The following is a 15,676-nucleotide window of genomic DNA, read 5'->3' on the forward strand; positions in this document are numbered from 1 at the left end:
TGACCTTAGCCGAAAGTTACATAAACTCTACTTGGGCAAGAGACTTCTTAGGGAGAATTAAGAGGGAGCATAAACAGAGCTGGCTGGGGAAGAACTGGAAGAACTTTCTTGTTTAATCTCTAGAATCCACTGAAACCTGTGGTGGGTGGAGGACAGAGGGGGAGCTCTGTAATAGCCCTGGAGGTTCTGGGCTAGGGAATCAGGTTTTCAGAGGTATCTCAGAGCCAAGACAGTGGGATGGTGGTGGTGGTGATCTCACAATTAGGTGCAGGTTGGGAATTTCAAAATTCTTTCTTTGTGTTCTGTGTTGACTTCGGGATCCAAGCTTGACTGCAGCAAAGGCTCTGGCTTGATCAGGGCCACGGGCATGTGGTGCTTTACGTGGTAAGAATGGAGCAGAGTGTGGCATGTTGGAAAGAGCTCTGAACTGATTCTAGTCCCAGCCCTGCCGCTGTGGGCTGGCTGATCTTGGGTAGGCAACTTTGAGCCTGTTTTTGTCATTTGAAACACAAAAGTGTTGGGCTTGATTAATTTTTAAAAATCCATTCCAGCTCTGAAAGGCTATGATTCTGTGACCCTTAAATATTCTCATTTCCAAAGTGCTATCTTCATGCAGAAACTTTGATGAAGCAAATCTCACTTGGAAGTAGAATAGAACAGTAAACATTTGTACAGTGCTAATTAGTACCAGACCCTGTTTTAAGTGCTCTAAGTATGCCGAGTCATTTAATTCTTACATCGATCATTTGAAATAGATAATATTATTACCTTCATTTTGCAGACGAGGAAACTGAGGTGCAGTTTGGTTCTATAAGCCTGTGGGATAGGTGCAGTTCTCAGCCCTACTTCATGAATGAAGAAACCAAGGCTTTCAGACAGTGCTGTGCTGCTGCCTGTGGCAGAGGATGGGAAGGGTCCAGCCGGGCTGGCAGCAGCCCCAGGACGGGGCCCAGGAGCACAGGGCCAAAGGAATCCCCGGAGGCACCTAAGTTAGGTCCAGTGCACCCGCTTCTGTGTCATTTCGGGGTTGCCCAGGACCACAATGGGAGAGAGAGCAGCTCTGGGAAGCTAACTTCCAGCGCCCATCTCCTGGCCTTGCTGAGGCTGAGCAGCTTGGCTCTGGTGGCCCCAGGTCGGTGCAGGGGGATATCGTCTGAGGCGACCCCCTCCCAGAGTCCCGCCTGACGCCCTCAGCATTCTCCTGGTCTCCTCTCACCCAGGCCCTCCCTCCTCATCTCTCTCCCTCCTGCTTCCTCTCTCTTCACCTCCTACAATCCCTCAAGGCCAGAGGGGCAGGTCTGACCTTTTACTTCCACTGTCTCACATCCTCCTGTGCTCAGCGAGCAGCCCGTGGTCTAGACCTGGTGGGCAGGAAAGGGCTCTTCCTATTCAGTGGAAAGGCTCTGGACCAGGTCATCTGAGACTGGTTCTTGACCTTGCTGGGAGAGGTGATCTGCCATGTGGGTCCCTGGGTGTGCTGAGAGTGCGAGCTCTCACCCTTCCTGGGCCACTTCTCAGGGTTGTGTGTGCAGGGGGCAGCCTGAGGGATGAGGTAGCATCTCCCCAAAGACAAAGAGCAGGCTTGCTACAAAGAGGTGACTCCCTAAACTCAGTGTTCCTTGGCCAGGACACAAACCATGCTCCCCACCCTGTCCCCAGGCTTTCTGTGAACCCCTGGTGAGCACCAGTGAAGGATTTGGAGGGGGACTGACTTGAGTATCTACCTCTTTTCTCATTGTAGGCAGTGTGAATCACTGAGTCTGAACGTGTACAGAGCCAGGGGGCTAAGTGTTTCCAGAAACAACCAGCGATTTATTGGCTTCCTGGCTCCAGATAATATGATGTGTGATTTGATATGAGCTCCAACAGAGTAGTGGGAGGGAGATGAGTTATTAAATGCCCTTACTATTAAAGTTTTTAAGATAATTTTTTATGCCAGGGTTGTACACACTTCTTTGAGAAGATTTTCCAAGGTAAGGTGACAGAAGAGAGATCTCACAACTAGGGGCAGGGAGGTCCTCGGTGGCTGATTGTACTCGCTGTCCCGGTTTTGCAGACTGAGGAGCTGAGGCCCATGGAAGATTATAGAAACCTGCTCCTTGTCCTGAAGGAGGAACTCAACACATACCCACTGATGGGACTGATGGAGACTATAATAAAAGACTCCCACGGATGCATGACTGTGTTAGGCACTCGGGTCATGTGGAAATCAAGGCGGGGTCCCAGTATGGGTGGAAAGTCAGAGCAAGTGCAGGACTTTGGTTAAAGCACTGAAAGAGGCCGAGGAAGGGACGTCAGGCTCAAGAGACAAAAAGGCAATGGTAGATGCCGCAGGGGACCTCGAAATCTCATGAGTATCTACTCAACCCCTTTTTCAATTACACTTACGAGTGGGTTTCCATTAACCAAAGCATATAAAAGTTGGGTCAAAGCAGCCATCTTCCAGTGGTGAAAATTGTCAGAGAGTCAGAAATCGGTCACCCTATGTATTGAAATTCTATGAAAATGTCTTAAGAGAAAGTTAGACTAAAAGTCAAGACTAGTTAACATTCCTCTCCTAATTTTTAAATTTACTACAGCAGGAGATTGCTTTCCAAGAAATTACATAAAGTTATTTTTCAAAGGAGATTGACTGCATTCTTCCTTAGTGATTTCTGAAAAGGGAAGAGTCTGGGACCTCCTTCCCATCACTGACATGTGTCCTTTCTAGTAGAAGTATGTTGAAAAACCCTGTTTCTGGCTGCAGCTGAAATTTACTTGTTCAATCAAAAATGTTTACTGAGCACCTACTCTGTGTGGGGACATTGTCCCCAGCCCAGGGGATGCTCTCATGACCAAGATAATTAAGACTGTGCCCTTATTATAGGGAAGACAGACAGTAACACAAGAAACACTTAAATAAACAAGGCTTTTGTAGATAATTTTACGAGGTATGAATGCGATAAAGAGTGCATTGGGTGGGGTGTGCTACTTCAGACAGGATAAGATGGGAAGGCCTGTCTGTGGAGCTGAGATTTCAGCTGAGATCTTTATGACAGTAAGAAACCCTGGTGTGAACACAGTACACTCCACATGGAGGAGCAGGAGACAGCACACTCCTGCAGTGGGACCAGGCTCGGTGTGTGCAGGGAGCGGAGAGGCCAGTGTGGCTGAAGCAGTGAAAGAAGGAGAGTAGCAGGTGGTAATATTAGGTAGTTAGGTGGAGGAGAGGGAGGAGAGGAAGGAGAGGGAGGATGGTCTGGAAGATGGTATTATGCCCGCCTCCAACATAAAGGGGCTTTATTTCCTCTAAATGAGTGCCAGCAAGAAATCAGTTAGAACCTGATAGCTGCAGCTGTGCAGTAGCGAGAAGGACCTAACCGGAAAGGACCCAGTGCTCATTGTGATATAATTAGCATTGCTGTGTAGGCCCCGCAGGGGTTTTTCTTTGTACACCACGGGGAAGGACATGCGCAAAGAGGACAGACTTAACTAAGCACTCCAGGGAGAAGAGCCATCAATCAATCAAAAGACCACCTCTAAGTGAGGGTGTAAGAGGAGGGGCAAACAAAGACCACTGCTCCCCTCCCTTGGATCCGCCCACCTCCCATTCTTGGAGGTGCACTTTTCCTTCCCTAAATAAATCCTTTAAAACCTTGCTGTACAATGCACCATCTCTTGTCTGCATTCTTATCTTTCCAGTAAGACAAGAACTGGGGTCTTTTCCCTTCTCCTCTTGGGGTAACGGCAAGGGTGGCCAGGAGGTGGCAGAGTGGGTGGCAGGTTTTGCTGTGAGCCAAGGAGGGAGCCCACTTGGCAGGTTTTTTACAGGACAGTGACGTGATCTGGCCACGCCGTGGAAACAGTGCAAATCCCAGCTAGGTTTTAATGGAGAAGAACAAAAGAGCAATCCGTATACCTTCACTTTTGGGTCAGGATTCAGGTTTTTAAAATAACCTCATCACGCGGTTTAGTGGTGACCTTCTTCGAAAAGGGGGAACCGAGTAGGAGCACATCTCCTCCGGGCTGAGTTTTGCTCACATATTGCAGTCGATAACATCACACGTTCAAAGACAAAATTCTATGTTGCCATCTGCAGGTTTAGGCTGTTACACAGTTGGGACTTCATAACCAAGTGGAAATCAAATCTTGGTGAATCTGTAAATTGATTTTTCCTCTACTGACCATGTAGGGCTGGAGCCCATTACATTTAGCACTTTTGAATTCAGTTGAGCATCTATTACTTAGATATGTGTTCCAAACAATACATTGACATTCTTTCCACATACATCCATAGATCACTTAACAAATAGACTGAATATGCATCCTTCCCCCTGCCCAGCTTCGCATTCCCACCCCTCGCCTCCCCATCTCCCTTCCCAAACACAGCATTGGCAGCACCTGTTGTACTGCTGGAGGAGGAAGCTTGTCTTCCAGAAACTTTCCCTCTGGATTCTAAGTGCTCTGAGGGCAGAATGGCGTCAGTGTGGGTCCAGCGCTGGCCCCATCTTCCCTTACACCATGTACCCCATCCTCACCCAGTGTTCCTCACAGCATTTTGCACATGAGTGGCTTTCTGTTGAACTGAGTGGTAAATCCAAGAGCGTTTCCGTGTGTATGCCTGTACAATTTAGCAAGACAAACATGGCCTGCCATAAATACCATAAATACTTAGGGGATTTTTAGATGTGCCACCGAGTTAAAGGAAGTAATTCATTCCAGGCTGCTGAGTCAGCCAAGTAAAACCTGATGTGTTTCGAAAGCCATGAGTAGTAGGTAGAGTGGGTGTGCGCTGTGTGCCAGCTAGTGGCAGGATTTACAGAATGGGAAGCTCTCAGGAGCTTTTTCTATCAAAGTCCAAAGCTTTTATATAATCCACTCTCCTTATAAGTAACTCTTTCTGTGCAAGGAAACGCTTTTGCAACAATTTGGTTTTGTCACAGAGTGTTTTGCTTTCCCCTTGGCAACTGCAGGCAGGACTTGATGTTCTGGGATTTCTCCTCCTCTGGATTTGGGTGTGAGTTAATTTCCATTTTTACTGCTTGTAAATCATTGTCTAGGCTTTACAGGCATGTGTGGCATGTGCTTAATGCCTCATGCAGGACTTACCAGACATCTAATTCCTTCCTGGAGGCGGCAAACGTAGGTCAGCAATGTTCGCTGTCCCGCAGCCTTGCTGGAAATGCAGACCCTTTCAGGATCTTGCGTGGAAGATTTTTCAGCTCCTTTTATTTGCATATTAAAATAGGGTTGCCAGGTAAACACAGGTCACCCAGTCGGATCTGAACAACAAATAATATCTTAGTATAAATAAGTCCCTAATATTGCATTGAGAAATACCTACAAACTAAGAGTGTTTGTTTACCTGAAAGGCAAACTCAGCTGGGCATCCTGTATTTTCCTTTGCTAAACCTGGCAGCCCTGATTAGAATCACAGCGGCAGCCAGCTCTGCGGGCTGATACCCTCCCTCCCTCAGTAAACGGAAGACGGCGAATGGAGCAGTTCTCTTGGCTTCCAGGTCTCCTGCTGTGCCCAGTGTCTCGGAGTGAGGGGAGTGAGGCCCGCAGTTTGCAGCCGCGACGTGGGGCTAGGAGGAGGTGGGGAGGCTGTCCTTACAGCAAACAGCCTCTGCAGCTGGGTAGGGGCTGCCTGTGGCAGGAACTCCAGAACAAACACACTCCAGCTGCTTGAATTAAAAGAAACCAAACAAACAAAAAGCGGGGGTATGGGGAGCAGTCGACGGCCGTTTTAGCTTTTAACACTCTTTCGGGTATAGGGGGCCCTGCTGCCTGCGAGGAGGAAGCAGCGCAGGGAGGGATGGAGAGCGAGAACGGGGAACCCTAGTCCCTGAAGATGGGTCCGTGGAGCCCATCACAGATGGCAGGAAGGTGAAGTTAGGGCTGGAGCTGTGAGAAGCACAGGGCTACTCCCAGACGCCAGGTACCACCCTCTGTCCCTGTGCGTGGAGCAGTGAGGACACCAGGTGTGGCATTTGCTGCAGCAGAAGGCCCATCTTCTTGGGAAGGAGGGTCTGGAAGATGGTGTGACATCCTGGAAAGGTTTTCCAAATCTGCTGGGTGACAAGGCATCCCTGTCAAGCAAGTTGGCAGCGAGTAGGAGAGGCAAGGGTATGGATTGCCCTCACTGGTGGGGGACATCCAAAGTGAATTCTAGTTGATAACAGGGACTAGCTGGGTGACCCTGGGCACATCAATTTACTTCAGTTTCCTCCTCTACAGAATGAAGTTGTAATAAATGGTGGGCTCTGCCAGCTCTGATCTCCTTATTTATCTGGAAACTGCTCCAAATGGGAACAATGCTTCCTCCAAGTCAGTTCAGCTAACTACACTGTCGATGAGAAAGAACAGAATGACAAATATGGAAGAAGGAAAAAAAAAAGAGGGGAAGGGAATTTATTTCCTGCATAATTATCAACATTATTTCTCATCCAGCATCAGATGTTCACTCCCCTTGCTGAAGGGTGTGTGTGGATGGCTTTCGGGGAATGAGACCAACATTAATAAACTGATGCTGAGGCAGAACAACTGTATCAATAGCAATTTTGGTGTCTGCAAGGTGACTGTGGAGTCTGGAATCATAGATGATACTCTAACTTTTTTTCAGATTGAAGATATTTGTGACAACATTAAGTACATTCACCTATGTTACTGGAATATACATATATATATATAGAGAGAGAGAGAGTGTGTGTGTGTTCATACACATGAGGAAAAAAGCAAAATGTAAGTGATTAGTGAATCTAAAAATAGTCAATGAAGGTGTATGTAACTAGGGTTTTCACAGGTGTATTCAGGTAACTGCTATTTAAACAGTGAAAGCATTGCATCTGAATGGAAAATGAGCTTTTAAAATCAATGAGGTAAGAAATGACTGCAGCATTTTTACACTAGAGAAAGACCTGACTTTGCATTCACAAAGAATTTATGGGAAATATCTAGTATTAATAAAATGTTCTCATTTCCAAAAATAGACAGTGAGGAATTATTTTTCGCTTTTGTTCATTTTGGAACTTTACATTTGATTTGAAAGGCTGTTTCTAATTTCTACACCACACCCTAGGCAAAAACTGCAGGAACCCATGGGTTCAGTGCCTTCTAGCTCCAGCTGCTACTGAGCGGGTTGCAAAGCCCCACCCAGAACTGGTCAAGGCTGTGCTAGTGCCCCTTGCTGATGGGCTACACCTGACTACTTTTCATTCGAACTGAAACGTCAACTCTGTGCTTAATTTACTTTGATGAAATAATTCACCAAGTAAGGATTATTTGGAATCTGCCTTTCCCCTAAGTTCTCATTCAGTGTTTGATGCTGGAATGCAGGGATGGGAGTTATGCACAAAGCATGATCCTTGCTCGCAGCGTACTTACAGTCCAGGTGCTGTAGGACACAGGCTGCATCAGGACTGATGTTTTAGTTCCCGGGATGGAATTGGAAGCAGGTTCTTTTTTCTCTAAAGGAGTGGATCTTAATTCAGCCCCACGAGATATGGGTAAAACCCTGGTGAGCTTCGGTGCCATCTCCAGCCCTTCTGGGTGAGCATAGCCTGTTGTCAGAGAAGAGAAGGAAGAAGGACTTGTTCTGACAGCCTGCAGTCTCCAAGTGGTACCCAGTGTACCACCCAGGGCACACTCTGTTGCCTTGGGCTACCCCGTGGAGAAAGTCAGTAGGCCCTCTCTTTACTGGGGTCACTGACGTAGTTTTCAGGGCATGGGCTATGCTGCCACAGCAGCCCACTAATCCTATAAAAATATATGGCAAAAAATCCCACGCTTACACTTCACACATAGTATTGGGGCCTAAATTTAAGCTGCTATTGAGCAATCAAGTTTCATTAGTCAGCTTTTTGTCTCAGTACATTTGGAGGACCACCTGATTACGAAAGAATGGATGTCTGAAGTCTTGTTGTAATGTGGTGTTTCAGGGAAGCTCCTGAAGGAGACTATCCAGGGTCCCCTACCAGGACACAGGTCAGAAAATACGTAGTGCAAGGCAGGGTGAAATAAAGGCTGCAGAGAATGACAGGGTATGCGCTTGTGGAGCACAGAGAGAGGAATGAGGAGGGTTGATTCTGGAACAGTCAGGAGAGGCTTCATCTTTAAAGAGAGGAGCAGCTTTTTGAGCAGGGTTCTCAAGGGTGGGTGGGACATTCACAGGCAAGTACTGCGGAAACATGACCTCTGCACTCAGGAGCAGCAAGAACTCCAAATACTAGATGAAATAAAATGATGCTAGGAGCAAGTAATGAGCCAAATCCAATTTACCCTGTGTCTTTAGCAAGTCAGTGGCATGGAAAGAAAGAGGTGGTGGAGAAGCGAAGATTAATCTAGATTTAAAAAGATCTAACTGCACCTCCTGTTAGCAGAATTCTCTGCCTTCCCTCCCTTCTTCTCCAACGCCCCCCCTCCATTCCCCCATTCATGTATTTGACAAATACTTATTTGGCACTCACTGTGTGACAGGCACCGGGTTAGTGAATCAACGCCGTGGATCCTACCCTTATGTCTCTCCAGTTGATGTTTTCATTTCCGCCCCCCACTTCAGTCTCATACCTTTTCCACAACCTGTAAAACTAATGTAAACATGACCTGGAATCAGTAAATTCCACAGGCCATCTACAGGGTGAAGGGCAGGTGCATGGATCTCCATGGAAGAGGGCTCCGTGGAACAGAGTTCACAGACAAAAATGACAAGACGTGGTGAAATCACATGGCAAGGAAGACAAATAGAAGATTATACACCCCAGAGTAATACAAACCCATTTCTGAGAAACGTAGGATGCAAAAAATTTAAGTCTCTTTAAGAAAGGAAAACTTTTTAATTAAAAGGAACTGTAAGCAATCTTTCTTGCTCCTAAATGTCTATACATTTGTTTAATTGAGCATTATATGCAAATAATACCTCTTTGTTGAAAAGAGGAGATGCTGCCACCAGTGCATATTTGCTAAATAAAGCGGGTGAGACAAGGTCTCAGGTGAGACTGCCTATCTCCGGCGGTGATTCTTTTTGGCTGTGTTTCCCAGCCATGCGGTGTAAAGCCATCAGAACTCTTGTTATCAAAGTGTTTCATGATAAATGTTTCTTTTCACCCACGTGAAATGTAAACCTCTGTTGTTTGTTTGGATGTCAAAAATCATGAAACAGATTTTAGAGACGTTTTAAAACGTCACAAAATGCAGGTAAGAGGTAGTAATAGATGAAAATAGTATTTTTTAATGACTGCAAATGTAAATAAAACAAGTTGTGTTTTCTCTTTCTCTACTAAAAGCTGTTTCTGGTTCTACTAATACTTTAGAAAATACATTATGATTTCTGGTATTTGGAAGAGTAGCATGGTGAAAATAAGGCTTTTAACAATCTCAAAACCTAAACACAGCAGGAAGTTTTACGTTTCAACCCCAATAAATCAAAACAAACGAATCCGAGCAGCAATTAATAATGGCTTATCTCCATATACGGCTGCCAAACCACCGCAGTGTTAAATCTTATTAACCATCCATTGGTCTTATTATCTGTGTTAATATTAACATTTTTACTGTGGGCTCATTTTGTGTGGAAGGATAAAACAAATGCGTAGTTAATTATTTTATTTTAACTTATAAATAATTCTATGGTTCAGCAGATTATGAAAGAAAAGAAGTTAAAGTTTGGAATAGGAGGTGACATAGTGGGTATGCCACAGACCAAATGTAAAACCTTAAAAGTGTTTATGTGTGAACTCATGTATACAAAAGGGATCTTTTCTAGCTCTGACTCTAAGTAGCCCAGTTACAGTTACCCCAACACTACACTGAAGACAGGTAATCTATTCTTTATCCCTTTGCCTAATTTTTATGTACTAATACAGTATATTCCTCTAAGTTCTGGTTAACTGTGCATAACAGAGCACCCTAAAACTTAAAGGCTTGAAACAACAACCTACTATTATCTCTCACAGTTCTGGAGGTTGATTGGTTCAGCTGAGCTGTTCTTGTTTGGGTCTTACAGGGTTGCAGCCAGGTGATGGCTGTGGCTGACGTCGTCATCTTTAAATGTCTGGCATCCGGGATGGGAAGTCTGGAATAACGGGGAGCTGGTTGGGCATCTCTCTCTCCATGCGGCATCTGCAAATGGTTAGCTTGGGCTTCCTCACAGTATGGTGGCCTAGGTAACTGGACTTCTTGCATGGTGGCTGGCTTCGTCCTGAGCGAGCATTCCAAGGCACCTGCGGGGAGCTGCAGAAGTTCTAATGACAGTCTTGGGAGTCCTGCAGGGTTAGCTCTGCTGTACTCTGTTGGATAAAGCTGTCGTAAGTCAGCTCAGATTTGAGGAGGCGGGGGAATAGCCTCCTCCTCTCAATGTGCCCTGCAGGTAACGAACAGGGAAGAAACTGGTGGTTTCACAAAGCATGCTTCTACCACACGAATTAGTTCATGTGTGGTTAGACAATGGTCTCAGTCTAACTTAGAAGTCAAGTTTGATCATATCAGACTTTCTCTAGGCGAGGGGAAGCAGAAGAGTAGGAGTAGAATTACAACCTTCAGCAGGAAAGAAAACAATCCCACAGCTCAGTGCTGCACTGGGAGTAGGGTTCCTTTAGCTGAGTTTTGCAAAAATTGAAAATGAGCACCTGCACCAGGCTTTCTGGGGAGGCCCAGACAGTGCACCCAGCCTTGAGCCACATTTGGCTCCTGTGCCTGGGAAGTTCCTGGCTCAGAGATGGTTCAGTCTGGGTTGACCCAGCAGCCCCCAGCTCTGCTCTAACCAAACTGTGGCCAGCATTTCCACTCGATGTTTGTGTGAGTTTTTAATGTCTTCCAGTGTAGCCTCTAGCCATGTCTAGCTGCCTGCCTGGGTCGTCCAAGGTGATTGCCAAGGTACCAGTGATTGTTTTTCTTAGTGCTTTGGTTGCAAGTTTGCCTGTCTTTTGAGTGGTCTCCCTAACTTTATTTACCCCATAAACTCCATGACTTTTAATGTGTGATTTTGTAAGAATGTGAGATTTTTCAGTTACGCACATTTCACATTATAGCAGACAAACCAGAACTATTTATTCTCCTCTAAATGAAAGCAGATCTCCTTGGAGAGAAGCTGATTCCATTCTGGGGGTAATATTCTAGACTTGGAACATTTATGTCAGAAAGCCATGATGCCTTAGAAATTCTGGAGAAAGACACAGAAACCAGCTTAAAAGGGGGGATCCACTGGCCAAATTTCAGCAATTTGAGTATCAAAAAAATACACCAAAAAATTATGATTAATTAAAATATATTAAGTCATGAAAAGCCAGGGTCAATAATGATACTCAAAAAATAATAATGAGAATTTTCTTTTCAAAAAGCAAGTGTTATATTTGGGGCGCATTTATTCAAATGAGCAAAGGTGTTGCTCATGTCTAACCGTACAACTTGCTTCAGTATTGCAGCTACATATACACACAAAGGCAGACTAAATATATGCCAGCAAAAGACTGGAAAGATTTCACGTCCAGGTTTGGGACATGATGGTGACTGAAGTACGTTCGTTATATGCTAAGTTATGAAGAATGTAAAGAGCCTTAAAATTCACTAATACTGTCATTGCCCACATCACCTAGAATTTACAGATAGTTGTAGGACATTAACGTGAGTATCTGAAAAATATAAACTGGCTGATGTTTGTGTAGAAACAGTGTTCAGAGGGCCACAGCTCTTGTCCTGAAGTTCTCATAAATTAACATTTTCAGGCAACAGAAAGACAGCACTCTCCCCCCTTACTTATTAGTGGACAGGCTCGTGAGACCTGCTGCTGCCAGTCTGTGGCCGGCCACTCACGCTATCTGATGACACAGTAATCTAGTAGAAAGCACTAGTGAAATTCATAAGCCAGGGGAACCCCTTCTCCCCTTCTCACCTCTGTCTCCCTTGGGTCTGAACGGTCCTTCAGAGAAGACTTGTAGCCTTGAGTTGAATGGATTTTGTCTTTCGAACATACTGGAAATGCGGCGATATCTCTTTGCTTGCATTTATTTGCTGCCTGGTGGTTCTCCCGGTTACTCCTGGTGACTCCCGGTTACTCCTTTGATTTTCCTCCCTTGCCCTGCAGAGAACTGGACGAACCCTTCCCGGGAGGGAGGGAGGGAGGGAGAGGCCTGGGGTACCTACCTCTTGAACCACTCTAGAGGGTTACAGGAAATTTTTGTTGACCTAAACCAAAACGACTTTATTGACCCTGAAGGGTAGAAGGTAACATTAGAAAGACAATTAAATATGGAACTAGTTGCTTCCTCAAAAAAAAAAAAAAAGTTTCAATGTTTCACATGTTGTGTTTGCAGCCTTTAGTCCAACATGTGTTTAATAGTTTTAGTTTTAGAAACGTATAAAGGTAAGTTAGGCCAGGTATTTCAAATGTTTCTTAGATGAAAATATGCTATTATGGAATTGTTAGGCTGATAAAAAAACTGAATTACTGTGCTAAAGATATGCAAAAAGACTTACCTTAATGAAAAGAGATTTTAAAAGGTCATTTATGTAATAATAGAACTAGAGACAAGTGAAATAAGTGAAACTAAAACAGAGGGGAAAATTGGGGCAAAGGAGATGGATGCAAATTAGGAAGCTTAAAGTTTGAGGTGAATTGGAGGCAGACCTCAAAGTTGAGACATTTTGGAAATCTGGGAGGAGCAGGCTTCAGATGCCACTCACATCAGGCAGTACGCATCAGCCAAGCGTACAGCAGGCACGTGGAGAGGGGTTTTGCAAATTCATTTTTATGAGTGCTTGCCGAGACCCAGAGCTGCTTAACTGCAATGCCTGTGATGTTTATGCCACATTGCCATGTTTTTTTTTTTTTCCGGAAGTGTGAACAAAAACAAAAATCGTCAAAACTATATACAGTTTTTCCTCTGTGCTGCTGGAATAGAAGGTAATTTTTCACTTTATAAAGTAACTGCCAACTCTGAGATGATTTTCAGCTTCATAGACTCTAGGCTGGAACTGAATTTTACCCAGCAGTTGGAGGTCGGCCAATAGAAAAGTGTCTCATAGATCTCAGTCAAGCCAGGTGAAACCTTGTTTTCCCCATCACACACAGGGGTACAGTGGGGGCCCAAGGGAGGAAGAAAGTGGTCCATTCTACTTGGGTGGAATGAACTGAGAAAGGCTCGTGGAGGAGGTGACACTTAAACAGCGTCTTGAAAAAAAGCACAGATATCGCCAGGCAGCTTAACGGAGGGGCCAGATGTGCAGCCAAAGGTGGGCAGCAGGGTGGGGAGGCACGGGCGAGTGGTGTAGTCTGGTGTGTCTGTAACTGTGGATTTCAGGAATGAGATAGGGCACGACGGGATCAATACTATATGGGAAGTTAGATGGAAAGCCTGGCCGGATCCCGGACATCCTTGTACATCATACTAAAGAGTTTGTTTTCATTCATTTATTTAATAAATCCATATGTTGACAACCTAACTAAATGCCAGGACTTTAGGAGACAAGACACATTTTTTGTTGTTGTTCTCATGGAGGTAATAGTATAGAAGGGGCAGACAGACGTTAAATCAATAATTGCACAAGTAAATTTTTAACTTTACCTGTGGTAAGTTCTCCTCTGTGAAGGACAATGTGTGTGTAATGGGAGAGTTTGCAACAGGAAAATCTAACTCAGTCTTGGGGGCAGGGAGGTGTCCAAGAAGGCTCCCCTGAAGAAGTGACAGTCAAGTCGAGACCCAAGTTGGGTCTCCTGAGCTTGAGAAGGGCTTGATTGGGTGGGGTTGTGGGTGGGGTTGGAAAGAGCATTTCAGGTAAAGGCCTGGAGACAGAGTTAGGTGGAGATTTATTAAAGAAACAGAAAAGCCTGCAGCCTAACCCAGACTCTACTCAGGGAAGCCACGTCATCATACCTGGGTTTTAGGAACCACCCCCTGGCTGTAGTGTGGGGATAATAAGGGCATGCAGGCTGGGAGGTAAAGAAACCAGTTGGTGTGCTGTTGTCACAGATCCAGTGGGAGTGTCAAGTGACAGCTGAAGCTGTGTGTGGACAGAGAAGACAGGATGGACTTGTGTGCTGAGGGGCTAGAAGGGGCTGTTTAATGACCAATGGATTAGATGTGGGAAGTGAGGAGAGGGAGACTCTTGGGTTTCTGGATGGAGCAGTGGGGTGGATGGTGAAATGGAACACAGGGTGAGACTGGGTGGGTGGCGAGGATGAGGGGCTGCTACTGAGTCATTTTGGACACACTTTGCTTGAAGTGCTGATGGAGATATTCAACAGGCAGCTAGATGTGAGTGTAAAGTCCCAGAAAGATCTCAGAGTTGGAGTTACAGAAGTGAGAAACAGCAGCAGTAGGCGGTGGTGGAAGCCATAGCAAGTGACATGGGGAAAGGGAAATGAGCGAGAAGACCAGAGGGTCTGGGACCCTAGGAAACAGATATTTATGAGGAGAACATAGGAAGAGGGGGTAGAAAAGGAGCCCGAGAAAGAGTGAAGTGTGTGCAGCACAGCCTCCCTTTGCCCGAATCTGTTCTCCAGATCCGCTTTCTCCCCTCCTCTGTCCCACTCTGTGGCTGGGAAGGCTGCCCTCTGTGGCCTGCATGGACCAGCTGTCTTGCCCTCTGGCTTCCAGAGGTCAGCCCCTGGGAGACTGGAGTGTGAGAAGAGAGGCTGGGTGATTATTCTCCTGGCTTCGTCCTGCTGGGCTGTGGATGGTTGTTGGCCACGTTCCTCTACTAAGGGCCACAGCTCCTCTTGTAGCTGCAATTCTCCTTGTCTCCTCAGGGCTGAGCGTGGGAAAGGCTTTCTTCCTTTTAGTCCTAGGCCTTAGGTTATTTCCCTTCCCTTGCTAATTTCCTGCATCCTGTCCAGATCTTTCCAAAGGATTCCTTCATTAAACTCTCTCCAGCCTACCCTGTTTCTTGCCATCTGGGTCCTGCTGGGATCCTCACCTTTACAGAGTTGTATCACAAAGCCACAGAGAAAGAATGTCAAGTTGAGAGTGGCCAACGGTGTCCAATGCTGTGGAATTTTGACTTGATGAGACTGAAGAGTCCATGGCATGTCCAGTTGGAGATTGGTGACCGCTATTGCCACTGAGTTAAAGGAACAGTCAGCTGAAGCCTGACCATGGTGCACTGACAAGACAATGGACGGTCACTGACCACTCCTTGGAGGAATTTAGCTATGAAGGAAAGAAGGAGGTGGTATTTTGAGGTAATGGCAGGGTGGTGTTTTCATTCTTTAATTCGAATGTTGAAGGGATCTGAGAATGCTTATTGCCTGTGGGAAGGAGCCAGTGGACAGGGAAAGAGCTTGGACATGCAGGAAGGGGAAATATGACCGAATCCACACCCAAGACTGCAGCAAGAGCAGATGGGAGGGATTAACATTGACCAAAAGGATGCTGATGACTTAGATTGGAGGAAAGGCATGTGTGTAGACAATGTTCACTGTGTGGGATAGGGGAGTGATGGAGTTTCTTCCTGATAGCCTAAATTTTCTCAGTGAAAATTCAAGGACAGGGAAATTTCAAAATGGTAGCTATAAACATGGAGGGAGAAATTGATCAGGGACCAGTGAAGGCCTCAAAAGTTTGCTGACATAAATGAATAAATTATTGACAGAAAGTGCTAGAAACCAGAATACAGGATGTGTGATGGAGTGATAATGTCATGAGATGAAGCTGGAAATGTAGGATGTGTCTAGATTTGGTCTTTTTCTAGACGATAGAGAGCT

Source organism: Camelus ferus, chromosome 2 (genome assembly GCF_009834535.1).
Source record: "Camelus ferus isolate YT-003-E chromosome 2, BCGSAC_Cfer_1.0, whole genome shotgun sequence".
Taxonomy (NCBI): Eukaryota; Metazoa; Chordata; class Mammalia; order Artiodactyla; family Camelidae; genus Camelus; species Camelus ferus.